Source organism: Daucus carota, chromosome 2 (assembly GCF_001625215.2).
Source record: "Daucus carota subsp. sativus chromosome 2, DH1 v3.0, whole genome shotgun sequence".
Lineage (NCBI taxonomy): Eukaryota > Viridiplantae > Streptophyta > Magnoliopsida > Apiales > Apiaceae > Daucus > Daucus carota.
Genome location: NC_030382.2, coordinates 38111801 through 38139600, shown reverse-complemented (window position 1 = coordinate 38139600; position 27800 = coordinate 38111801). Strand labels below are relative to the sequence as shown.

Genomic DNA, 27800 nt, shown 5'->3' with positions numbered 1-27800 from the left:
ACGTTTGGTCACTACATTTATTTCTTGAGGTTATCACGATTATGTACTGAATAGTTTTTTTCTTTTTTGCATATCAAATGCTTAATCTGATCAGAGTTATGGTTGATTCTTTGAATATTATTGCTTATTCTCTATTTTTTTTTATAATTGAAGTGAAATTCAAGTCCATCGAAATAAAATTCATATTATTAAATTTAGCTTGTTATTATTGTTAGTTTTGATCTTTCAATTTTTATATAAATAATAAATTAATATATTTAATATCTAACTTACTATTATAGAATTAAGTTTTGAATTCCGTTAATAATATCAATTCTAAATTTATATTATATTATAATTATAATAAATATACAATTCTAGTCTTGACACATTTCTAGCCTTCTTTTGCAACTTAACTTTGAAATTAGTACTGATCTTCAATTTTTTTCGTCCTGTTTAAATAGGCTTGATACCTTCCAGGAACCAATGTCCATAAGAATATCTACTTCTGGTGCCTTTGTTGAAGCATATCAACAATTACTGGATTCATAAATCCAGTAAGGCCTAGTGAATATCTAGTTCATTTTCCAGCTGAAGACATGAAGTAGTTCATATTTTTCTTATTGAAGAAAGGAGAACATTTATTATCATATTTACGATTCCTTTTCCACCACACATGTATCTTTCAAACAAGGCCCCCTATGTAACAATCACTGCACCTTGCACATGTTTCTCACTTTCTCGCTTTCTTTTCACAAGATTATCAATGCAATACGAGTAAGGTTTGTCCCCAGACTGGTCACCATTTTCATGAAATCTTGAATTCTCAAAAGATAAGATTTCCAAATAAAATATGCTTACTATTGTCAAGGACATGACTGGCTTCTTATACATCTCTTACCAATAAATAAAACATGAAAAATAATGTTTGTTAAAGATATTTCTCACTATTTGCATTTTAGCAATATGTGTTATTGTGTTTGAAATAAATTTAGAGGCTGGATTGATAAGTTTTTGCCATAAATATTCTGTTTCGTTTGCAGAGAAGACAGACTTTGTATCAAATGTCTGTTTCGATGAATTTTGTCACGTGAACATTCTTTTTTCACCATTATATATGATGATAATTTCTGTTGAATAAACTCCCATATCAAAAGTTACAGTATGGGAGCAAGTCTACTTAAATATGTGTATGGGTGTACTTAAAAATCATCCCTGAGCTGGTTCTTGGTATCTTTGCATACTGGAAAATGGGAAGGTACCACTTTGCTCTGTTTTTACTTTTCATGTTTCTCATACCACTTATCAGCAATGGAGCCATGGCTGCTGGGACTGTAGATGGATCAGAACAGTGGGGATATGTGGAAGTCAGGCCCAGTAAGTAACCCAAAAGACTACACTAGATCCATAACGCAGAATTCAGATTAATATTTGTTCTGATCATGGATTGTTGTGTTTGGCAATGTGTGAAAAACAGAAGCTCACATGTTCTGGTGGTATTACAAAAGTCCACAGAGGACTCAAGATCCAAACAACCCATGGCCCATAATTCTGTGGTTGCAGGGTGGACCTGTAAGTAATCATCTTTCATAATTTGTTTAGACACAAAAATGTTCTAGTTCATTTCAAATTAAATGATAAGTAGTGATATATACAAAAGTTAAGTCTTTATGCTTTGTACCTATGAATAGAGGGCGTCAGGAGTTGGAAATTGGAAATTTTCAGGAGGTTGGGCCATTGGATACTTTTCTCAAGCCAAGAAACTCAACATGGTTGCAAAAGGCTGATCTCTTGTTTGTGGTATGTGATGATATTAAACTGCATAAATTTTGTGATATTCGGTACTTCAATATATTTTTGGTCTAAGTTCTTTTCTTTATATCTATATCTTCCAATCTGAGAAAATGTAGGATAATCCAGTAGGGACTGGATACAGTTTTGTTGAGGATGATAGCTTATTCGCGAAGACTGATGAAGAGGCTCCAGCAGATTTGGTCACATTGTTGATTTCACTTTTCAACAGCGATGAAGTCCTCCAAAAGAGCCCTTTGTATGTAGTAGCTGAGTCTTATGGAGGGAAATGGGCAGTCCTGCTTGGATTATCAGCATTAAAGGCTATTGAAGCTGAAACATTGAAGCTCAATCTTAAAGGTAATTTCGAAGAAAATCAAATGTGATCCTAGATTTTATAGGTGGAATGTATTCATGATTTAGTTTTGATCTGTAGGAATTGTATTGGGTGATACTTGGCTCTCTCCAGAAGATTTCGTGGTTGGTACATCTTCTTGAATTATCTGTTCTTATTATTGCATTGAACTCTTACTCAGTCAATTTGGTACTTGCAGTTTTCATGGGCTCCCCTTCTTAAAGATGTTTCGAGGCTTGACAATAAAGGCGTAGAGAAAGCTAAAAAGTGAGAATAAATGTCTACTTGAACTTCATTATTTCTGTTTATTCTGTTAATGTTTTCTGCAATATCTTATAGAGTGAGTTATATGTTCTGCACTGAAATATTTTGGACACCAGTCTTACTCAGAATATCAAGCAGCAAATCGATCAAGGAGAGTATGAAGCTGCAACTAATTCATATTTTGAACTTGAGGAAGTTATTGATGCGTACAGTAATTCTCTGGTACGTTATTATCCTCTGCAGTGCTTATTCTTATGCTTCTGTAGCGGTCTAATACATTACTTCTATAAACTTCACTGATTATGCTGGATATATAGGATTTCTACAATTTCCTCTTGGATTCTGCACTTGATCCTCTCTCCACAACAACTGTTGAACTATCTCAAAAAGTCAAGTCGAAAAGAAACTCAAGATATTTGGCTTCTTTGAGGTCTGTGCCAGGCGGTGAAGCGGATCTAAACACTTTAATGAATGGCGTTCTTAAAGAAAAACTTAAGATAATCCCAGAAGATGTGCAGTGAGTTTTTTTTCTCCCCTTTATATGTAAATAGTGAAACACTTTCTTTTTGCTGCAAACAAAGAAAGGGGTTTTCCCTCCTTTTTCGCAGATGGGGAGGGCAGGCAGGGTCTGTTTTCATGGCTCATGCAGAAGAATTCATGAAGCCAAGGATCAATGAGGTATGCTAATATCTTCAAAGATTCTAGAGTTTTTATTAGGATTTTCCACAATTAGAACTCTAAAATAATACTATACGCGCACATATGTTCTTGAACTGAATTTTCATATATTCTGACATTTTAAGTTTCCTAATCCTACACAAGGCAATTACCTATTCAACCATCACTCAGTTTATTCGTTTAAGTTGCATACAGGTCGATGAGCTTTTGGCAAAAGGAGTCAATGTGACTATTTACAGCGGACAAGTAAGGTTTTTTCTGCAAACATTCCCAGTCCCCCCTCAAATTAGCTTAAAATTTGTCCGTAATTGTGGACACCCTATCCTTAATTTTGTCCGTGGCTTATGATTACAATATGGTTTGGTTGGATATTGTAGGCTGATCTCATCTGTTCAACCAAAGGAACCGAAGCATGGGTTGCAAAGCTAAAGTAAGAGGCACTGATTTCTGATAAACAGTACCTACATGTACAAGTCATCTCTATTAGGATGCACTCATTTTGTCATTTGTTCCTTTACTACTCTGGACTCTCAGGTGGGAAGGCATACAGACTTTTTTAAGCTTGAACAGAAGTCCATTGTACTGTGGGGGTGAGAAAGGTACAAAGGGATTCACCAAATCCTTGAGGAATTTACACTTCTACTGGATCCTTAATGCTGGCCACTATGTAAGTCAAACACCAATTCACAGACACAGTCATGTTCTGATAAAGAAAACACTAATTATGTTAGTAAAACTGAACGAAATTTGCATGACAAAAACTGATTTAAACAATATTATCATGATCAACAAGGTGAACTAGCACCAAAATTATTTTTTTACTACCAAATTATAGATAATTTATTCAAATATGATATGATATTAAGTAAGCGGGTACTGTTTTAATGAAAATTAGTGAATTCGTATTATGATAATAATTATATTTTTATATTAGTTGATAGAGCATTTGTTTCTAGCTGACAGGTACCATTGGATCAACCATGTGTTTCGCTAGACAATATGATATTAAGTAAGCGGGTACTGTTTTAATGAAAATTAGTGAATTCGTATTATCATAATAATTATATTTTTATATTAGTTGATAGAGCATTTGTTTCTAGCTGACAGGTACCATTGGATCAACCATGTGTTTCGCTAGACATGTTGGATAACATTATGCACTTTTGATGAGAAACAATAATAATATGGTGATTGTGAGTTTCTAAAATAATTGGATGTAAGCTGAGAAGCCGAGAGCATCTTATTATTTAAATTTTAAATAAAATAAGAATCAATATTTCAAATATATTACTTTTCAACCTAAGAACATATATTTTCGGAAATTATTGAATTTCTTTTTCTTGCCATTGTCATCTTTCTATCAAATTTCAATAAAGAAGTTTATATTGACATTTTTTTTTGAGAGCAATATTGACATTTTTCTTAAATACATAGTCAGAGATAACAAAATTATGAATTTAGATAATTCTGATTTAATGGATATCGTTCCCAAAAGAAATTAGTGTTTTTCTTATTTCTTATACAAGGATCCCGTCAAAGTTCAAGTATGATAAATTTTTTAAATAAAAAAGTTTTTGATTGATAATACAAATATATATTATTGTAAATATCTATTTACGATTTGAAAATATTGTAAAAAATAATTTTTAATAAAAATACAATCAATCGATTTTTAAATTTTGAAAATATTGTTACAGAACATCTAACAAAAATATAATCAATCTATATGTAAATTTGAAAATCTATTTTGAATTATGTACTAGGAGGCCAGCCAATCATAATAAGATTTTCTTATTTATTCAACTAGTTAAGAAACCGCGCGTTGAGGCGGATTATAAAAATTATATTGATAATATAAAATTAATATCTGTGATTAATTCAGAACACTAATCATGATCTGAACACTAATCATGTGTTGCATGAATGATATTTTCATGTATACAAAATGAACCATATAAAAATTAATAACAACAAACATGTTCGATAAAGAAAACAAATATTATAAAAATATAACTAATAAACATGTATCAATAACAGCTAATTTATTGACCTTTTCATCCATCAATATCATATATAGACTTTATTGTTCTTTAGTGTTTCGATTTGTCGACTCCCACATCCAACAAACTCTTACTCTTGTTAGCCAATCATCTCTATCGTTATTCAAAACATCTAGTGTAACTCATTATTGTATTAGATAAAAAAGACAAATATGTTCAAAAACGGCTTATCAAAAATTCTTTTGGTTTTTGATAAACACTTTTTCCAAAAATATGATGATAGTTTCAAAACTAAGTTCTGAAACTTTCTTCCAATATATCTGAAACTAAAAAAAGTAATTTTTTTTTTAAATTTTTTCATCCAAAAATTCCAGAAAATTAGTAAAATAGAACAGAGCTCTCTGAGAGGCGCCATTATACGCCACACGCTCCTCCTTCCAAAAATTCCAGAAAATTATAAATATAGAACTCAGCTTTCTGAGAGGCGCCACCTATACGCCGCTTCTCATTTGTATCGATGATTGATTGATGATTGATGATTTTTTTGTACGACAACTTTATAGTTCCCGTTTATAACTTTAACAAAAATAAAAAAGATATTCCGTCAAAAAAAATAAAAAAGATATCGACAAGTTCTCTAATTCATGGTCTATAAACCCTAATGTAGATCCTTCGTCTACTTATGTATTCAATTCAATTACGAATTTACGAGGTAACATATTCTGTTGTAATTCTTCGTCTTGATCATCTACATTGCATGTTTTATTTTTCTTCAGCTCTTTCCTTTCAACTTACAAATGCTTCAAGCGCACATCCCCGTGTTTAAACTAGCAGAACTGAGCTTTTCTAATGGGGTTAATAGGCAAAAACATCACTGAACTCATGGCCAACTTGCAGTTGGGTCATTGAACTCAAAAAGTTTGCAAACGGATCACAGAACTAAATTTAAGTTGCAGTCAACTCACTGAACTAATAAAAACTTGCATTTAGGTCACTGTGCCGTTAAGAATGAGTTGACTTTAACGGAATCCGTTAAAGATAATAATAAAAAATATAAAAAATTTGAAAAAAATATAAAAATTCAATTTTCTCAAAAAATTCTGAAAACTTAAAAAAAATCTGAAAATTTTGAAGAAACTTTAAAAAATATAGAATGTTTTTAAAAAATAAGAAAAATGTAAAAACTTCGAAAAAAATCTAAAAATTTTGAAAAAAATTCAAAAAAATCTGGAAATTCAAAAAATATACCTAAATTTCTGAAGTTAAAAAAAATTCAGACTTTTTCCAAATTTCCAGATTTTTTCGAAGTTTTAAATTTTCAAAATCGAGTTTTTAAAAAAGCGAATTTTTATATTTTTTCAATTTTTATTAACGGATTCCGTTAAAGTCAACTGATACTTAACGGCACAGTGACCTAAATGCAAATTTTTATTAGTTCAGTGAGTTGACTGCAAGTTAAATCCAGTTCTGTGATCCGTTTGCAAACTTTTTGAGTTCAGTGACCCAATTGCAACTTGATCATGAGTTCGGTGATTTTTTTGCCTATTAACCCTTTTCTAATGTATTTCGTTTGGGCATCTCCAATAGTCTCCCGGTAAATATTAAGCTCCTAGCAACTAGCAAGTTAGTATATTACCGTGGCACTCGACTGCCATGGACGTTTAACCAGCGTCACTTTTCTGTGCCGTTTGATGAATATGCCCAGATTATAACATAGGTTTTTTATATGACCAGTGCTTAAAAAATGCTAGACAGGCCTCGTCTAGGGCTTTTTAACCGTTTCCGGCGGTTAAAAAAGCGCGAGATGTATTAAACTTTTGTTATAATCCTGGTCGCTGGATATTCATCCAACGACTCAGATGATATGCCCGTTAAACCGGCCCTGGCAGTCGACTGCGAGAGACCGGCACCCATGTCTTTATACTCACTCCTACTATTATTTGAACTTCACTACGAGAAAAATTCAAATTCAAATGGGTGAGAAAAATTCAAACTCAAATGGGGTGAGAGTGAATATTATATTATAAAAGCCAAGAGTCATGTAGCGGCTCTTGAAAGAGAGGAGATAGAAGAGGCTCGTAGTGTTTTTAGAAGCCACCAAAGTCTATCAAGGCTCTATTTTTTTTCATGCTCCTTGTTTCTGGTCTTAAGAGCTTATTTAAGAGGTTATTGGAGATGCTCTTAATGAAAATGAAGGTAAATTCATCTGGTTATGACATATGCATTGGTTTATTATTTTGTTAGGCATTATTTGTTAATGTGGTTACTCTTGCTTGGATCGTCTTTTGCTCGGTTTTAGGGTTAAGAAGAACTCCACCACTTCCCTTTCATCTTTTTCCATCGTCTCCACTTCTGCCACTTCCTCAAATGATGGGGATAGAGCTTCATATGATAGGCACTATAGGGAATTTCACTCCGAAATCTCCACCATTTAGAGCATCTAAGTGGGAAGAGTGATGAAGTTCTTCGTTATTTTGTCACAGAGAGACCTAGAAATATTTTGTTTCCCATTTCATGTAAAATGTTCAATTTGATTTGTTCCTATATGCCTACTAGTGTCTTGTAATGAACACATAAGACTATTCTAGCATTATATTCTTGCAATTTATGTAAATATTTGCAAGGTACGTAGTGATTGGCATTCATTTTTATTTCCAGCAGTAATTGTTAAAATGACTTTGTAAAATTTGGTTCATTGACTTGGCTATGCCCCCATATTCTTTTTAACTATATCAGTTGCCAGTTGGTGTAAAGTTGTGTAGTCTATAGCACTAGAAAATGTTAAGTCTTTGACCTGTAGGGTTGACATAAGGAGATCATGCTCCTATATTAAACACATGTTCTTGTGTACATTTCATGCTCCTTTACAAAATGCTCTTGTAGATATATATTTGTAAGTTATCTACTTTATTATCACTAATACTTCTTGTTACTTTTGGCAGAGAGATCATCACCAAGATACATTAGCCTTAATGAACTTGAAGGTAAGGTGCTACTCCCTCCGTCTCTAAATACTTTTCCTGTTTGTACTTTTCACGTTTGCCAACACACACTTTTAATCGTTAATATCTTTCATTTCGTAGCAGCATTAAATATAAAAACTTCACTGTATTAAAGTACTCGTGAATACGAATCTAACAAGATCACTCATGACTATATTTAGTTTTATAGATTAGATGTAAATTAGTAATTTGTCTCATGTTATGAACAGTACCGACATCACAAACAAGAAAAGAAAAAAGAAACGGAGGGAGTACTTATCAATATTTCCAATCTAAAACGCTAATAGGACTATTATTTATTGCTTTATTATTTAATTGTAGGTATTATTCACAAAGTATTAAATAATTAAAAACCCCGAAATGAATTAGCTTTCGAACGAAACCGAAACTGAACCAAAATAATTCGGTTCAGGTTATTAAAAAACCGAATTAATTTTTATTAGAAAAAATATAGTATTTTAGAAAACCAAAATAATTCGGTTTTGGTTCGTTTGTACTCAAGCCTATGCATAATTAATATAATCAACCTCACATTGTTTCAAAGTAGGTGATATTCCTACCTACAATGAAATATTGAGGGTACTTTTTGTTAGAATATAATACGATTTTAGTAAGCCCTCCTCCTAACACCTTGAGATTTTGGGAGAGTTCGTCATTTAAGATGGTATCAGAGTCTAGGCTCGCGGGAGACTCGGATTCGACTCTCTACGATCCCCAATATTCTCATAGTTTATTATGGACATGAAGGCAAAGTAATGCACCAAAGGTGGGCGCCCATGTTCCATTCTTGACCCAAAAAGGGGCTTTCAAGTGAGGAAAAATGTTATAATATAATACGATCCTAGCAAGCTCTCCTCCTAATACCTTAAGGTTTTGGGAGAGTTGGTCATTTAACACTCTTATCTCTACAATGAATCAGTGCGGGTGTCATTATTTTGTTCATTTCCGTCAATTGTTGGCTAGTGGTTGGCTAAAGATAAGAATCATACTTTCCTTTTATTTATTGTAAAATTTTAAATACATGGAAAAAAAAAAGCACACATATTCATCCAATCATATCCTTATTTTAGTAAATGATATTCCTAAGATTTAATTTCAAAAAATTAATTTGAATTATTAATTAAAAATAAGTGAAATTGAAATTATTAATATTAAATATTTAAATAAGGCTAATATAGTAATTTCACTTGCCAACAATGTTTCATTGTGGGTATGACAAATCTTATCTGTTGATTTATCAACAGTCTAGATCTGTTGGTTGGATTGCACATTTCTTGACTTGTTACCAAGCTTCGTGTATTTCTATCGTTCCCCTTTTCTCGAGTCCATTTTCAATTGTGAAAACTCCGAATTCTATATTTCCTTGGCTAATCTCGGTAACACACTAAAACTTTAACATCTTCTTTTTAATTAGTTTATAGTGAATGTGATGTCTCTTATAAATTCATATAGTATAGAACGTCTTTGATGTGCTTATATGTGGTCTCACCGTCTCTGTTTTGCCATATATGTATATAATGGGGATCGTATCTTTTTATTTGTTTATAAAAATCCTCAATTTTTGTTGCAACATATGTTTCCTTTTTCACTTAATTATAATTAATCCACTCTTTCTTTCCTCTTATTGTTTGTTATGTTGTAAACTGTAGAATCTTAATCGTAGAGCTGTCTTTGAATATGTTCACTATACTTCATTAGTTTTTTTTTATGGTTATTTGTGGATTTTGAATACACTGATGTGCCTCAATATGGTGTTTAAGGGAGCATGCTATACCTTAATACATGATCCATATCTTGTGCTTTTGATTCTAATCATGTGATGATTTTATGATTGATATTCGATGAAGTGCCATAATATTTGTATTAGTTTCTGAATGCAAGTGCACCTCATCTGTTAATGTGGTGATGTGAGGTCTTATGAATCATTTTTACTTCCAGCTTGAACTGCATAGGAAATGGCAACAATGGAACAGCTGCCGTACGAGCTACTGTATTATATTATACTTTTGTTGGTGCAGTCACCAGGTGGAGCGGTTGCATTTGCAAGGATCATATCTGTGTAAGACAATTACGTTCTAAGCCTTCCAAGTCTAAAGTATTCGTATATTATGTGAATGCATTTGCAAGGATCATATCCTTGTAAGACAATTACGTTCTAAGCCTTCCAAGTCTAAAATATTTGTATATTATGTGAATCTGTTATAAAGTTCCACTTACCATTGCCGTTATTCACTTATCATGCCATTTTTTAATGTTTTTTCCTACATTTCTGATTGGTTGCCTAATTTCATAACAATGACGAATTAGAATAAGTTAGTACTTTTATGAAATTCTGGTACACAAAGTTCGGTATTATAATCCTTAATAATTACTTATTCATTACTAGATTAGTTCTGTGTTGGTCAAATAGAGTTCTTTAAGAATTTTTTGCTTATTACTTAGTGCTAGTTGTGTTTGTTCGATTTTTCTGTGGGTCACGGAGGCATTAAGCAAATTTTTTTGAAAAGCTTGTGACAAAGAATCAAAGGGTTTACTCTATTCATAAATTTTAGAAGTATAAAAGAATTTATACATATTTGGGGTTGGACCACCCTTTACTGCTGAGCAAATAGACTCCTTTTACTGATCGCTTATCTGAGTGGGCTCTCTTCCCAGTCGATATCCTCTGGTTGGCTACCACATTTTTTGAGATGTATCATGTTTGTAAGGGTGATGGCCTGATAGGTCAATTACTATTCAGACAATGCTCACGTAGGTAGCATAGCTGAGCAAGCCACACATGTGGCTTCTTCTGCCTTCTTGGTAAAAAAATGTTGGTTGGGCTTACATTTCTTTAATCTCGTTTTGAGCAATATGCACGAGACACAATTGTAGCATATTGAGACTGCTCCAGCTTCTTAGTTGTACTTTGAATACAATTCTGTGATGATTTGTTCACCGTCGTTCTAGTGAATATGTTATTAATCAAATGCAGGCATTTCTGAGAAGTTGCAAATTTTTTAGATTGATTTAGCCTTCGTGTACATATTTACATACACAAGGTCCCTAAATTATCTTTGTACATTTTTTGTTGCAGTTGCAGGCAGTTTCTTTTGTTTGCAGAAGACGAGCACATCCTTAAGCTCGTCAACTTTGACCTTGAGATGGAATTTAAGAACTTTTATCGATATCAGCACCTTAACAGTCTACTAATTAAATGTTCGGTGGCTGGAAATGAAGCTGCTCGCTTTTTGCTCGGAAAGGTAATTTAATTGTTTAATCTTGTTTTTGTTCTCTGAGTGAAGTTTATTAATCAACAGTAATCCTGCCACATTGTATTTGATCTTTCTTCACACTGACACTTAAAAACAAAGATGTATACTAGCCTACTAAGGAGCCTGATTCGTGTTACTTCTACACAGGTAATACTGGTGAGCTCTTCCCAGCTGAGAGTTAGTGAATGGCTAAAAGTCGAATGGGATGGCCATCCTTGTGATGATTTAAAACTTAGTGACATTAAATCTGTTCTTGCCACAGATGTTCCCGGTTCTGACCATAAAGCTTGTTCTTTCTTGACCTACTTTTTGCCGGAAAATTTATCTGCTGGTAGATTTCCGCAGACAAGATTGGTTCATTACCAGCTCGTGAAATTGTTTTTGTCCAAGGGAAGCCATCATGACTTCATTAAGATGGATATATTCCTAAAAAGTTATATTAGGTACTTTACCAAATGTGGAGAATCTAGCCTCGTATTCGGGTTCATCGAATATCTTGTCTCACGTGCTCATCATATCAAAGCAGTGGAAAAACTGGTCAAGAATAAAGAATTGTTTATGGACACCTACAGGGAGCTCAGAGATACTTGGGAAGACCCATCAGGATATTCTTCAGTGCGAAGATACCTTAGGATGACTTCTGTAGCTCTTTTCTTTTTAGACCAACTTGATAGAAGATGTAGAACTGTTGGCGTGGATTGGCAACAGGCAATATATGACGACGATTTTGTAGAGGAATTTTGGAGGAATGGTACGAACAACCTGTTGGATAAAGAATATCTTGTTTTCAACCAAGTCCGAGCAGGGACAATTCATTGTTTTGAACATGATTTGTATAAGTTTAAACATGTTATACAAGATTTGTAAACTTTTGGGGAATCAGGACTGGTGTTCTTTTCTCAGTGTATTGAAACTTGAGACATATGTGCTCCCCGAATGTTAAAAGGATTGGAAGGCTGATCATTCTTTTGTTATCTTTTCTTGATTCCGTCTTGCCAAATAGCACTGTTTTCTTATTCACTCTGCTAATTATCTTGCTTGAGGGATATTGTACGTTTGGTCACTACATTATCCCTGATTCTTGTGGTTATCACGATTATGCATTAATGCGCAAACATCAATTAATAGTTTTCTTTTTCTTTTTTGCATATCAAATGATTAATCTGATCAGAGTTAGTGTTGATTCTTTGAATATTATTGCTTATTCTCTATTTTTGCATTTTCTTGAATGATCTGTCCTTTTTTTTTTTTTGAATAATTGACTGATCTGTTCTTATTATTGCATTGAACTCTTACTCAGTCAATTTGGTACTTGCAGTTTTCATGGGCTCCTCTTCTTAGAGTTGTTTTGAGGCTTGACAATAAAGGCATAGAGAAAGCTAACAAGTGAGAATAAATGTCTACTTGAACTTCATTAATTTCTGTTTAGTCTGTTAATGTTTTCTGCAATATATATAGAGTTAGTTATATGTTCTGCACTGAAATATTTTGGACACCAGTCGTACTCAGAAATCCAAGCAGCACATCGATCAGGGAGAGTATGAAGCTGCAACTAATTCATGGATTGAACTTGAGGAGGTTACAGTAATTCTGTGGTACTTTATTTTCCTCTGCATTGCGTATTCTTATGCTTCTGTAGTGGTCTAATATATTACTTCTATAAACTTCACCGCTTTATGCTGGATATTTAGGATTTCTGCAATTTCCTCTTGGATTCTGCACTTGATCCTCTCTCGACAAGAGCTGTTGAACTATCTCAAAAAGTCAAGTCGAAAGGAAACTCAAGATATTTGGCTTCTTTGAGGTCTGTGCCAGGCGGTGAAGCTGATCTAAACACTTCAATGAATGGCGTTCTTAGAGAAAACATAAGATAATCCGAGAAGATGTGCGGTGAGTTCTTTTCTCCCCTTTATATGGAACTAGCGAATCACTTTTTTTTTTGCTGCAAGTAAGCAAAGGGGTTTCCCCTCCTTTTTCGCAGATGGGGAGGGCAAGCAGGATCTGTTTTCATTGCTCTTGCATAAGAATTTTATGAAGCCAAGGATCAATGAGGTATGCCAATATCTTCAAAGATTCTATAGTTTTATCAGGATTCAGTTAGAACTCGGAAAATAGTACTAAACGTGCACATATGTTCTTGAACTGAATTTTCATATTTTCTGACATTTTAAGTTTGCCAATCCTACATCAAGGCAATTACCTATTCAACCATCACTCAGTTTATTCGTTTAAGTTGCATACAGGTCGATGAGCTTTTAGCAAAAGGAGTCAATGTGACAAATTACATCGGACAAGTAAGGATTTTTCTCCAAGAATTCCCAGTCCCCGCCTCAAATTAGCTTAAAATTTGTCCGTAATTGTGGCACCATGCCCTTAATTTTGTCCGCGGCTTATGATATGGTTTGGTTGGATGTTGTAGCTTGATCTCATCTGTTCAACCAAAGGAACTGAAGCATGGGTAGCTAAAGTAAGGGACACTAGTTTTTGATAGACAGTACCTACATGTGCAAGTCATCTCTCTTAGCATGCACTCATTTAGTCATTTGCATGCACCAAATGATTTGTTCCTTCACTACTCTGGACTCTCAGGCGGGAAGGCCTACAGACTTTTTTAAGCATGAACAGAAGTCCATTGTACTGTGGGGGTGAGAAAGGTACAAAGGGGTTCATCAAGTCCTTGAGGAATTTACACTTCTACTGAATCCTTAATGCTGGCCACTATGTAAGTCAAACACCAATTCACAGACACACAATCATGTTCTGGTATACAGAATTTTGAATTATTTTAATCAAACTAAAAATTAATTTTAACAAAATTATCATGATCAACAAGGTGAACCAACACCAAAATTATTTTTTACTACTAAGCTAAAAGTAATTAAATTCAAATGTGATAATCATATTAAGTAAGCGGGTATTATGTTTAACAAGAATCAGTGACTGGACAACAAATAGCAATGTGTGATAAGAGCACGAATGTTTATTATGATAATTATTATACGTTTTTTTCAGTGTGTGTCCACTGCATTTTATAAGTTTAACTTATTTTGATTGGTTGTCACTTCTTAATAATGGTGGATCCCTACATGTACAAACACTAAATCAGTCAAAATAAGCTAAATGTATAGAATTTAAGGGTTGTTTGGGAGTGCTGTTAAAAGTTGTTGTGCTGTCAGAATAAGTGTAGTTGTAGAAATGAGATCGCGGTTTGACAATTTTTTTTTTGATATTTGCATATTTTGAGTTATAATATAAAAAATAATATTTTTGAAGAGTTTTGACAGTGAAATCTATGATAGCTTTCGGCTTTGAGTTATAAAAAGTTGTTTAGCAAAACTATTTTTACGTTTGTCAAACAGTTTTTCAACTACTTCCAGGGCAAAAAGCTGTTGTTAGTGCATGTAACAACAATCCCAAACAATATATTAGTGTTTAATATATGCCCCAAACAAATCGATAATTATATTAATTGATAAATAATATTTGTTTGTGGAGGTTGACAGGCACCATTGGATCAGCCATGTGCTTGGCTCAACCTGTTGGATAATATTATGCACCATTAATGATAAACAATAATAGTGGCAATTGTGAATTTCGAAAATAATTAGGTGGAGTCTGAGAGCATCTTATTATTTAAAGTTTTATGTAAAAATAAGAATTGGTGTGTTAAATATGTTTTACCAATATAAGAACAGATATATTTTGGAAAAAAAATAATACTATTGAATTCTTTTTTCCTACCATTCCCATCTTTCTAGCAAATTTCGACAATGAAGTTTATATTGACATTTTTTAAAGACATAGTTAAAGATGAAAAAATGAATTTAAATAATCATGATTTGAATGGGTATTATTCAAAAGATGAATTAGTGTCTATCTTATTTCTTGAACAAGGGTTCCGTCAAAATTCAATTATGATAAAATTTTAAATAAAATTATATTAGTTACAACATATTTGTGTATGAATATATGCATATATATATATGCAGGTGCTCAATTGGAAACCACATACCTATGTGAGATATGAGAACTAATCTTAGCCATATATTCAATATAATCTAACGGCCCCGCCAGGGGCAGCACACGGAAATACAATATACCCTCACACACACAACCCCAGCTAATCCTTGCTCTTTTTAATTTGATTTTTCCCGTCAATCGATAAACTTTTTTCAAAATCCAACTTCACTGAATTTTTATTCATCTCTCAACGATCAATTTTAATGATTCATTTTGCTTATCATTATTTTGTTCATTTCCGTCAAATTGTTGACTAGTGGTTGGCTAAACATAAGAATAATACTTTCCTTTTATTTATTTTAAAAATTAAAATACATGGGGAAAAAAAAAGCACACATATTCATCCAATCGTATTTCGTATCCTTATTTTAGTAAATGATATTCCTAAGATTTAATTTCAAAAAAATAATTTGAATTATTAATTAAAAATAATTAAAATTGAAATTATTAATATTAAATATTTAAATAAGGCTAATATAATAATTTCACTTGCCAGCAATGTTTCGTTGTGGGTATGACAAATCTTATCCGTTGATTTATCAACAGTCTAGATTTGTTGGTTGGATTGCCCATTTCTTGACTTGTTACCAAGCTTCGTGTATTTCTATTGTTCCCCTTTTCTCGAGTCCATTTTCAATTGTGAAAGCTCCGAATTCTATATTTCCTTGGCTAATCTCGGTACCACACTAAAACTTTAACATCTTCTTTTTAATTAGTTTATAGTGAATGTGATGTCTCTTATAAATTCATATAGTATAGAACGTCTTTGATGTGCTTATATGTGGTCTCACCGTCTCTGTTTTGCCATATATGTATATAATGGGGATCGTATCTTTTTATTTGTTTATAAAAATCCTCAATTTTTGTTGCAACGTATGTTTCCTTTTTCACTTAATTATAATTAATCCACTCATTTATTTCCTCTTATTGTTTGTTATGTTGTAAACTGTAGAATCTTAATCGTAGAGCTGTCTTTGAATATGTTCACTATACTTCATTAGTTTTTTTTTTATGGTTATTTGTGGATTTTGAATACACTGATGTGCCTCAATATGGTGTTTAAGGGAGCATGCTATACCTTAATACATGATCCATATCTTGTGCTTTTGATTCTAATCATGTGATGATTTTATGATTGATATTCGATAAATTGCCATAATATTTGTATTAGTTTCTGAATGCAAGTGCTCTTCATCTGTTAATGTGGTGATGTGAGGTCTTATGAATCATTTTTACTTCCAGCTTGAACTGCATAGGAAATGGCAACAATGGAACAGCTGCCGTATGAGCTACTGTATTATATTATACTTTTGTTGGTGCAGTCACCAGGCGGAGCGGTTGCATTTGCAAGGATCATATCTGTGTAAGACAATTACGTTCTAAGCCTTCCAAGTCTAAAGTATTTGTATATTATGTGAATGCATTTGCAAGGATCATATCCTTGTAGGACAATTACATTCTAAGCCTTCCAAGTCTAAAATATTTGTATATTATGTGAATCTGTTATAAAGCTCCACTTACCATTGCCGTTATTCACTTATCATGCCATTTTTCAATGTTTTTTCCTACATTTCTGATTGGTTGCCTAATTTCATAACAATGACGAATTAGAATAAGGTAGTACTTTTATGAAATTCTGGTACACAAAGTTCGGTATTATAATCCTTAATAATTACTTATTCATTACTAGATTAGTTCTGTGTTAGTCAAATAGAGTTCGTTAAGAATTTTTTGCTTATTACTTAGTGCTAGTTGTGTTTGTTCAATTTTTCTGTGGGTCACGGAGGCATTGAGCAATATTTTTGAAAAGCTTGTGACAAAGAATTAAAGGGTTTCCTCTATTCATAAATTTTATAAGTATAAAAGAATTTATACATATTTGGGGTTGGACCACCCTTTACTGCTGAGCAAATAGGGTGGGCTCTCTTCCCAGTCGATATCCTCTGGTTGGCTACCACATTTTTTGAGATGTATCATTTTTGTAAGGGTGATGGCCTGATAGGTCAATTACAATTCAGACAATGCTCACGTAGGTAGCATAGCTGAGCAAGCCACACATGTGGCTTCTTCTGCCTTCTTGGTAAAAAAATGTTGGTTGGGCTTACATTTCTTTAATCTCGTTTTGAGCAATATGCACGAGACACAATTGTAGCATATTGAGGCTGCTCCACCTTCTTAGTTGTACTTTGAATACAATTCTGTGATGTTTTGTTCACCGTCGTTCTAGTGAATATGTTATTAATCAAATGCAGGCATTTCTGAGAAGTTGCAAATTTTTTAGATTGATTTAGCCTTCGTGTACATATTTACATACACAAGGTCCCTAAATTATCTTTGTACATTTTTTGTTGCAGTTGCAGGCAGTTTCTTTTGTTTGCAGAAGACGAGCACATCCTTAAGCTCGTCAACTTTGACCTTGAGATGGAATTTAAGAACTTTTATCGATATCAGAACCTTAACAGTCTACTAATTAAATGTTCGGGAGCTGGAAATGAAGCTGCTCGCTTTTTGCTCGGAAAGGTAATTTAATTGTTTAATCTTGTTTTTGTTCTCTGAGTGAAGTTTATTCATCAACAGTAAACCTGCCTTCTAAACCACATTGTATTTGATCTTTCTTCACACTTAAACTTAAAAACGAAGATGTATACTAGCCTACTAAGGAGCCTGATTCGTGTTACTTCTACACAGGTAATACTGGTGAGCTCTTCGCAGCTGAGAGTTAGTGAATGGCTAAAAGTCGAATGGGATGGCCATCCTTGTGATGATTTAAAACTTAGTGACATTAAATCTATTCTTGCCACAGATGTTCCCGGTTCTGACCATAAAGCTTGTTCTTTCTTGACCTACTTTTTGCCGGAAAATTTATCTGCTGGTAGATTTTCGCAGACAAGATTGGTTCATTACCAGCTCGTGAAATTGTTTTTGTCCAAGGGAAGCCATCATGACTTCATTAAGATGGATATATTCCTAAAAAGTTATATTAGGTACTTTACCAAATGTGGAGAATCTAGCCTCGTATTCGGCTTCATCAAATATCTTGTCTCACGTGCTCATCATATCAAAGCAGTGGAAAAACTGGTCAAGAATAAAGAATTGTTTAAGGACACCTACAGGGAGCTCAGAGATACTTGGGAAGACCCATCAAGATATTCTTCAGTGCGAAGATACCTTAGTATGACTTCTGTAGCTCTTTTCTTTTTAGACGAACTTGATAGAAGATGTAGAACTGTTGGCGTGGATTGGCGACAGGCAATATATGACGACGATTTTGTAGAGGAATTTTGGAGGAATGGTACGAACAACCTGTTGGATAAAGAATATCTTGTTTTCAACCAAGTCCGAGCAGGGACAATTCATTGTTTTGAACATGATTTGTATAAGTTTAAACATGTTATACAAGATTTGTAAACTTTTGGGGAATCAGGACTGGTGTTCTTTTCTCAATGTATTGAAACTTGAGACATATGTGCTCCCCGGATGTTAAAAGGATTGGTGTTAGGGCTGATCATTCTTTTGTTATCTTTTCTTGATTCCGTCTTGCCAAATAGCACTGTTTTCTTATTCACTCTGCTAATTATCTTGCTTGAGGGATAATGTACGTTTGGTCACTACATTATCCCTGATTCTTGTGGTTCTCACGATTATGCATTAATGCGCAAACATCAATTAATAGTTTTCTTTTTCTTTTTTGCATATCAAATGCCTAATCTGATCAGAGTTAGTGTTGATTCTTTGAATATTATTGCTTATTCTCTATTTTTGCATTTTCTTGAATGATCTGTCCTTTTTTTTTTTGAATAAATGACTGATCTGTTCTTGTTATTGCATTGAACTCTTACTCAGTCAATTTGGTACTTGCAGTTTTCATGGGCTCCTCTTCTTAGAGTTGTTTTGAGGCTTGACAATAAAGGCATAGAGAAAGCTAACAAGTGAGAATAAATGTCTACTTGAACTTCATTAATTTCTGTTTAGTCTGTTAATGTTTTCTGCAATATATATAGAGTTAGTTTTATGTTCTGCACTGAAATATTTTGGACACCAGTCTTACTCAGAAAATCAAGCAGCACATTGATCAGGGAGAGTATGAAGCTGCAACTAATTCATGGATTGAACTTGAGTAGGTTACAGTAATTCTGTGGTACTTTATTTTCCTCTGCATTGCGTATTCTTATGCTTCTGTAGTGGTCTAATATATTACTTCTATAAACTTCACCGCTTTATGCTGGATATTTAGGATTTATACAATTTCCTCTTGGATTCTGCACTTGATCCTCTCTCCACAAGAGCTGTTGAACTATCTCAAAAAGTCAAGTCGAAAAGAAACTCAACATATTTGGCTTCTTTGAGGTCTGTGCCAGGCGGTGAAGCTGATCTAAACACTTGAATGAATGGCGTTCTTAGAGAAAACATAAGATAATCCGAGAAGATGTGCAGTGAGTTCTTTTTCTCCCCTTTATATGGAACTAGCAAATCACTTTTTTTTTTGCTGCAAGTAAGCAAAGGGGTTTCCCCTCCTTTTTCGCAGATGGGGAGGGCAAGCAGGATCTGTTTTCATTGCTCTTGCATAAGAATTTTATGAAGCCAAGGATCAATGAGGTATGCCAATATCTTCAAAGATTCTATAGTTTTATCAGGATTCAGTTAGAACTCGGAACATAGTACTAAACGTGCACATATGTTCTTGAACTGAATTTTCATATTTTCTGACATTTTAAGTTTGCCAATCCTACATAAAGGCAATTACCTATTCAACCATCACTCAGTTTATTCGTTTAAGTTGCATACAGGTCGATGAGCTTTTAGCAAAAGGAGTCAATGTGACAAATTACAGCGGACAAGTAAGGATTTTTCTCCAAGAATTCCCAGTCCCCGCCTCAAATTAGCTTAAAATTTGTCCGTAATTGTGGCACCATGCCCATAATTTTGTCCGCGGCTTATGATATGGTTTGGTTGGATGTTGTAGCTTGATCTCATCTGTTCAACCAAAGGAACTGAAGCATGGGTAGCTAAAGTAAGGGACACTAGTTTTTGATAGACAGTACCTACATGTGCAAGTCATCTCTCTTAGCATGCACTCAATTAGTCATTTGCATGCACCAAATGATTTGTTCCTTCACTACTCTGGACTCTCAGGCGGGAAGGCCTACAGACTTTTTTAAGCATGAACAGAAGTCCATTGTACTGTGGGGGTGAGAAAGGTACAAAGGGGTTCATCAAGTCCTTGAGGAATTTACACTTCTACTGAATCCTTAATGCTGGCCACTATGTAAGTCAAACACCAATTCACAGACACACAATCATGTTCTGGTATACAGAATTTTGAATTATTTTAATCAAACTAAAAATTAATTTTAACAAAATTATCATGATCAACAAGGTGAACCAACACCAAAATTATTTTTTACTACTAAGCTAAAAGTAATTAAATTCAAATGTGATAATCATATTAAGTAAGCGGGTATTATGTTTAACAAGAATCAGTGACAGGACAACAAATAGCATGTAACAACAATGCCAAACAATATATTAGTGTTTAATATATGCCCCAAACAAATTGATAATTATATTAATTGATAGATAATATTTGTTTGTGGAGGTTGACAGGCACCATTGGATCAGCCATGTGCTTGGCTCAACATGTTGGATAATATTATGCACCATTAATGATAAACAATAATAGTGTGGCAATTGTGAATTTCGAAAATAATTGGGTGGAGTCTGAGAGCATCTTATTGTTTAAAGTTTTATGTAAAAATAAGAATTGGTGTGTTAAATATGTTTTACCAATATAAGAACAGATATATTTTGGAAAAAAAAATAATACTATTGAATTCTTTTTTCCTACCATTCCCGTCTTTCTAGCAAATTTTGACAATGAAGTTTATATTGACATTTTTTAAAGACATAGTTAAAGATGAAAAAATGAATTTAAATAATCATGATTTGAATGGGTATTATTCAAAAGATGAATTAGTGTCTATCTTATTTCTTGAACAAGGGTTCCGTCAAAATTCAATTATGATAAAATTTTAAATAAAATTATATTAGTTACAACATATTTGTGAATGAATATATGCATATATATAGGCAGGTGCTCAAATGGAAACCACATACCTATGTGAGATATGAGGACTAATCTTAGCCATATATTCAATCTAATCTAACGGCCCCGCCAGGGGCAGCACACGGAAATACAATATACCCTCACACACACAACCCCACTAATCCTTGCTCTTTTTAATTTGATTTTTCCCGTCAATCGATAAACTTTTTTCAAAATCCAACTTCACTGAATTTTTATTCATCTCTCAACGATCAATTTTAATGAATCATATTGGTTATCATTATTTTGTTCGTTTCCGTCAAATTGTTGACTAGTGGTTGGCTAAACATAAGAATAATACTCTCCTTATATTTATTTTAAAAATTAAAATACATGGGAAAAAAAAAAAGCACACATATTCATCCAATCGTATTTTGTATCCTTATTTTAGTAAATGATATTCCTAAGATTTAATTTCAAAAAATTAATTTGAATTATTAATTAATAATAATTAAAATTGAAATTATTAATATTAAATATTTAAATAAGGCTAATATAATAATTTAACTTGCCAGCAATGTTTCATTGTGGGTATGACAAATCTTATCCGTTGATTTATCAACAGTCTAGATTTGTTGGTTGCATTGCCCTTTTCTTTACTTGTTACCAAGCTTCGTATATTTCAATCGTTCCCCTTTTCTCGAGTCCATTTCAATTGTGACAGCTCCGACCTCTATATTTCCTTGGCTAATCTCGGTAACACACTAAAACTTTAATATCTTCTTTTTAATTAGTTTATATTGAATGTGATGTCTCTTATAAATTCATATAGCATAGATAGTCTTTGATGTGCTTATATGTGGTCTCACCATCTCTGTTTTGCCATATATGTATATGATGGCGATCGTATCTTTTTATTTGTGTATAAGAATCCTCAATTTTTGTTGCAATGTATGTTTCCTTTTTCACTTTAATTATAATTAATCCACTCATTTATTTCCTCTTATTGTTTGTTATGTCTTAAATTGTATAATCTTAATCGGAGAGTTGTCTTTGATTATGTTCACTTTACTTGATTGGTTCATTAGTTTTTTTTATGGTTATTTTTGGATCTTGAATACACTGATATGCCTCAATATGGTGTTCAAGGGAGCATGCTATACACTTATCAAAAAAATAAGTATGCACAATATATTGTTAAAGGTTGTGATTTTAACATGTGCTTTATGTTTGTGGTTGGATTGGAAGACAATGTAAATGATAGCTGAATTGTGACCGAGGCTTTATGTAGTCCTGATCTAAATTTCCCACATTCACAAAAGAAATAAATATTCTTACGATTTAAGTTGCCCACAGATGAAAGGATAGGGTATATGGTTCATCTTTAAGATTTCTTTCAGACTATTGGTAGCAATGCTCGTTGAAATCCAAAAGAATGTTTTGATTATCTTCATTTATCATGTATATGAATATCAAACAAACATTTGTAGCGTGGAATGCTAGGTTAACTATTTTAGCAAACATTTCATCTCAATCAGTAGTTATATTAAAAATGAAGAAAGATATGGGTGATGACACATTTCAAGTTTCAAATATTTGTGGACAAATAACGAGACAACTAAGTGATTTAATTACTGTTATAATTTGTTACAGAGCATTGCAAGAATGAATTTCTTAAATCTTAACTTGTGTGGGATGTGAGAAGTTAATATTCTCTGGTGACACCTTTCGTACTCATATGTGACCTGTACAAGTTATCCAAATTAATAATAGACAAAAAGATAACTAAAATCTAATTATTTTAAAAACAATCCTTTCATAGTTTACTTCAATTCTTTTCACTAGTTGGTTGTTGAACTTTCAAGCTTCTAAGAATTAGTAAACATTGCCTCTTACTCTCCAAGGTCCCATTGTAGTCTTGCTTGTTTGTAAAGTATGACAAAACCTTATCTTTTTTTTCGACCAATTTTTGAAACACAAAATCTAGTTGGCTATAACATTTTGTCAATGCCGACCCAAAAAATAACATTTTCTCAATTTTATAACTTCTTGATACTAAAACATTCCAAACCACGTTTACTATCATGAAGAATTTTGAACAGTATGCCTCCAAACATTATGTCAAGGTGTCTTCGAAGCATATTGTGTAATATTGGCATAAACCTTCATGTAATTGTAACATCTTTTATTCTTTTTTTGGCCATGACATTAATTTAAAATCTTGAAATATGTTTCTATAAAAATTTCCGCGAACCTTTTGTCAAATTCTCTATAGGTTTTGTCAGAGCAAACATTCTGTCTTATTCTTCTTCGCGCCATGTTTATTGTTACATAAAACATTTGATCTTGGAAAACCTTATGTGGTGCTTCTTGTAAACTTTTTCACTGAATATGTCATTTAATAGAAACCTCACACTTTCCATTAAACATTTTGTTATCGACTTTGTTGAATAAATGATAATGCACTTATATAAGTTGCATCTTATTTTAAGTCTAGACAATAGTTTTATGGGAAACTTATTGTTATTTTTACTAGAGTTTGTAAAGTTGCCCTTGATCAAAAGTTACTATTACAAAATACATATTAATTGGCATAGATAATATTTTTTACCTGGCCTTCCTCTGACCAAGTAAATTAACTAACGTTACACGTGAAGTATCATTTCATCTTAGCAATTTGAGGAATAGCCATAATTTCTAACAGTAGTGAAAGAACAAAAGGATATGCTTTCTTATTTCCTGGCTTCCTCTTATTAACAATTTACTTTTTTAAAAAAAGTTTTAGAGATTTCCTCCAATAGGTGTAATCTTTTTGTTATATTAATTTTTTTTTCTTAATATCAAGATTGAGAAACCTCCCCCACCAAAAAAAAACCATCTATATATTTGCAATATTTTAACAATTTTACATTGTTCAAGTAGTTGTTATCATTTGTCGTATTTTGTGATTGATGAATCTTGTATTACCTTGAAGATTGTAATAATTGGGTTATTGTCGAGTATACAATGTGGATATGTGATTGAGTTATTAATTATTTGATTCATTATTCTGATATCACAATTTGTTTGGATTTGACAGATCTTGTTTTATATTGATTTTGTGTTGATGAAGAGATGGATAAGTTTTGTAGAACTTTTAAATGTTGTATGTAAGCATTGGAATCTCCACCATATTTAAATGTTATCTAGTACTTGCAAAATTAAGTAGCCTTTGCAAATAAAATTTTCCATATTCAATGTCCTTGTCTATATCATTTTTTAGAAGAAGAGTATAATCAGGTCTTAATGCCTTAATGCCTCTTTCATGGTGTTGGTAAATCTGCATTGATGCAAATTTTTGACTAATGGAAATTTGCTAAAAGAATGTTCTAGTTCTATGTTGATCTAAATATATGACTTCAAAGAATCATGATTTCACATAGACCGGTTGTGTTAATTTGATATAATATAGAGTGTTTGGGCTATCATGTAAAGAACTTTTAAGTGGCACTAAGTATTTGTCTTGGTACTCTTTCATCACTTAGTAGGTTACTAAATTTCCATTTATCATGTATACTAAAAAAAAATATGCTTTTTTTTCTGCTATGTGATTGTTGTAATGCTTGGCTTTTAAGAAAGACGCCAGTAAAAATGATGTAGTTATGAAACCTATTCTTTTTTATATGTCTAAAATATTTAGCGGCATTTCTTTTATTAGAAAATGTACACCTTAATACATGATCCATATCCTGTGCTTTTGATTTTAATCATGTGATGATTTTATGAATGATATTCGATGAAGTGCCATAAGATTTGTATTAGTTTCTAATGGCAAGTGCTCTTTATCTGTTAATGTGATGATGTGTAGTCTTATGAATCATTTTTACTTCCAGCTTGAACTGCATAGGAAATGGCAACAATGGAACAGCTACCCTATGAGCTACTGTATCATATTATACTTTTGTTGGTGCAGTCACCAGGCGGAGCAGTTGCATTTGCAAGGATAATATCTGTGTAAGGCATTACGTTCTAAGCCTTCCAAGTCTAAAGTATTTGTATATTATGTAAATCTGTTATAAAGCTCCATTTACCACTGTCTTTATTCATTTATCATGCCATTTGTTTGTTATGCTTTTTCCTACCTTTCTGATTGGTTGCCTAATTTCATAACAATACCAAATTGGAGTAAGTTAGTAGTTTTATGGAACGGTATTATAATCCTTAATAATTACTTATTCATTACAAGATGTTAACACTTAACAATACTGCAGAAGCGTCTAGTGGTGCCACATCAGCTACATCACAGCTGGCAGAAGCACATACTGCAAGTGGGAGTTAATTAAGAAATAGTAACAACCTGTATATATATATAGGAGACGCATCTGATATATTCAGTTAGATAGCTTATTTCTTCTCTGTAAAGTGTAAACACACTTTGAGAGCTTTAATGGAGGTTACATAAGTTTCGCATACATGTTCTCTACATTCTAACACTAGATTAGTTCTGTGTTGGTCAAATAGAGTTCTTCAAAAAAAAAATTGTGTATTACTTAGAGCTAGTTGTGTTTGTTCGATTTTTCTGGGGCTCACAGAGGCATTGAGCAAATTTTTGTGAAAAGCTTGTAACAAAGAATTATAGGGTTTACTCTATTCATTAATGTTATATGTATAAAAGAATTTATACATATTTGGGGTTGGACCACCCTTTACTGTTGAGCAAGTAGACTCCTCAGGCTTTCACTGATCACCCTTTTTGTTATCTGAGTGGGCTCTCTTCCCAGTCGGTATCCTCTGGTGGTCTACCACTTTTTTTGAGATGTATCATGTTTGTAAGGGTGATAGCCTGATAGGTCAATTACAATTCAGACAATGCTCACTTAGGTAGCATAGCTGAGCAAGCCACGCATGTAGCTTCTCCTGCCCTCTTGGTAAAAAAGTGTTGGTTGGGTTTGCATTTCTGTAATCTTGTTTTGAGCATGCACGAGGCACAATTGTAGCATATTGAGCCTGCTCCACCTTCTTAGTTGTACCTTAAATACAATTTTGTGATGTTTTGTTTAGCCATTCTAGTGAATATGTTATTAATCAAATGCAGGCATTTCTGAGAAGTTGCAAATCTTATAGATATAATGAGCCATTGTGTACATATACATACACAAGGTCCCTAAATTATCTTTGTACATTTTTTGTTGCAGTTGCAAAATGTTTCTTTTGTTTGCAGAAGACAAGCACATCCTTAAGCTTGTCAACTTCGACCTTAGGATGAAATTTAAGAACTTTTATCGGTATCAGCACCTTAACAGTCTGCTAATAAAATGTTCTGGAGCTGGAAATGAAGCTGCTCGCTTTTTGCTCGGAAAGGTAACTTGATTGTTTAATCTTGTTTTTGTCCTCTGAGTGGAGTTAATTTATCAACAATAATCCTGCTTTCTAAACCACATTGTATTTGATCTTTCTTCACACTGACACTTAAAAACAAAATGTATACTAAGGAGCCTGATTCGTGTTACTTCTACACAGGTAATACTGGTCAGCTCTTCGCAGCTGAGTGTTAGTGAATGGCTAAAAGTCGAACGGGATAACCATCCTTGTGATGATGTAAAACTCTGCGACATAAAATCTATTCTTGCCACAGATGTTCCCGGTTCTGACCGTAAAGTTGGTTCTTTCTTGACCTACTTTTTGCCGGAAAATTTATCTGCTGGTAGATTTTCACAGACAAGATTGGTTCATTACCAGCTGGTGAAATTGTTTTTGTCTAAGGGAAGCCATCATGACTTCATTAAAATGGATATATTCCTAAAAAGTTATATTAGGTACTTCACCAAAGTTGGAGAATATAGCTGTGTATTCGGCTACATCCAAGTACTTGTCTCACAAGCTCATCATGTCAGAGCAGTCGAAAAACTAGTCAAGAAGAAAGAATTATTTATGGACACCTACAGGGAGCTGAGAGCTGTTCATCTTCACCCATCAGGATATTCTTCAGCGCGAAGATACCTTATGATGAATTCTGTAACTCTTTTCTATTGTTCCCAACTCGTTGATAGATGTAGAACTCTTGGCTTGAATTGGCGACAGGCAATAAATGACGAAGATTTTGCAGAGGAATTTTGGAGGAACGGTACGAGCCACCTGTTGGATAAAGAATACCTTGTTTTCAACCAAGTCCGAGCAGCGGCAGTTAACTGTTTTGAACGTGATTTGTATAAGTTTAAACATTTTATACAAGATTTGTAAACTTTTGCGGAGTCAGGACCGGTGTTCTTTTCTAATGTATTGAAACTTGAGACATACATTTGCAAACTCTTAGTGTGATTTTTGCGCTCCCCGGATGTTAAAAGGATTGTTGTTGGGGTTTGATCATTTTTTTTTTTGTTCTCTTTTCTTGATTCCATCTTGCCAAATACTGATTTCTTAGGGTTATTTGTTAAA

The 27800-nt window shown here is 33.1% G+C and overlaps 1 pseudogene; it reads left to right on the top strand.

Annotated features, from left to right (window-relative positions):
• The first annotated feature begins 409 nt into the window (after positions 1–409).
• On the top strand, positions 410–27800 carry LOC108208683 (serine carboxypeptidase-like 51; annotated as a pseudogene).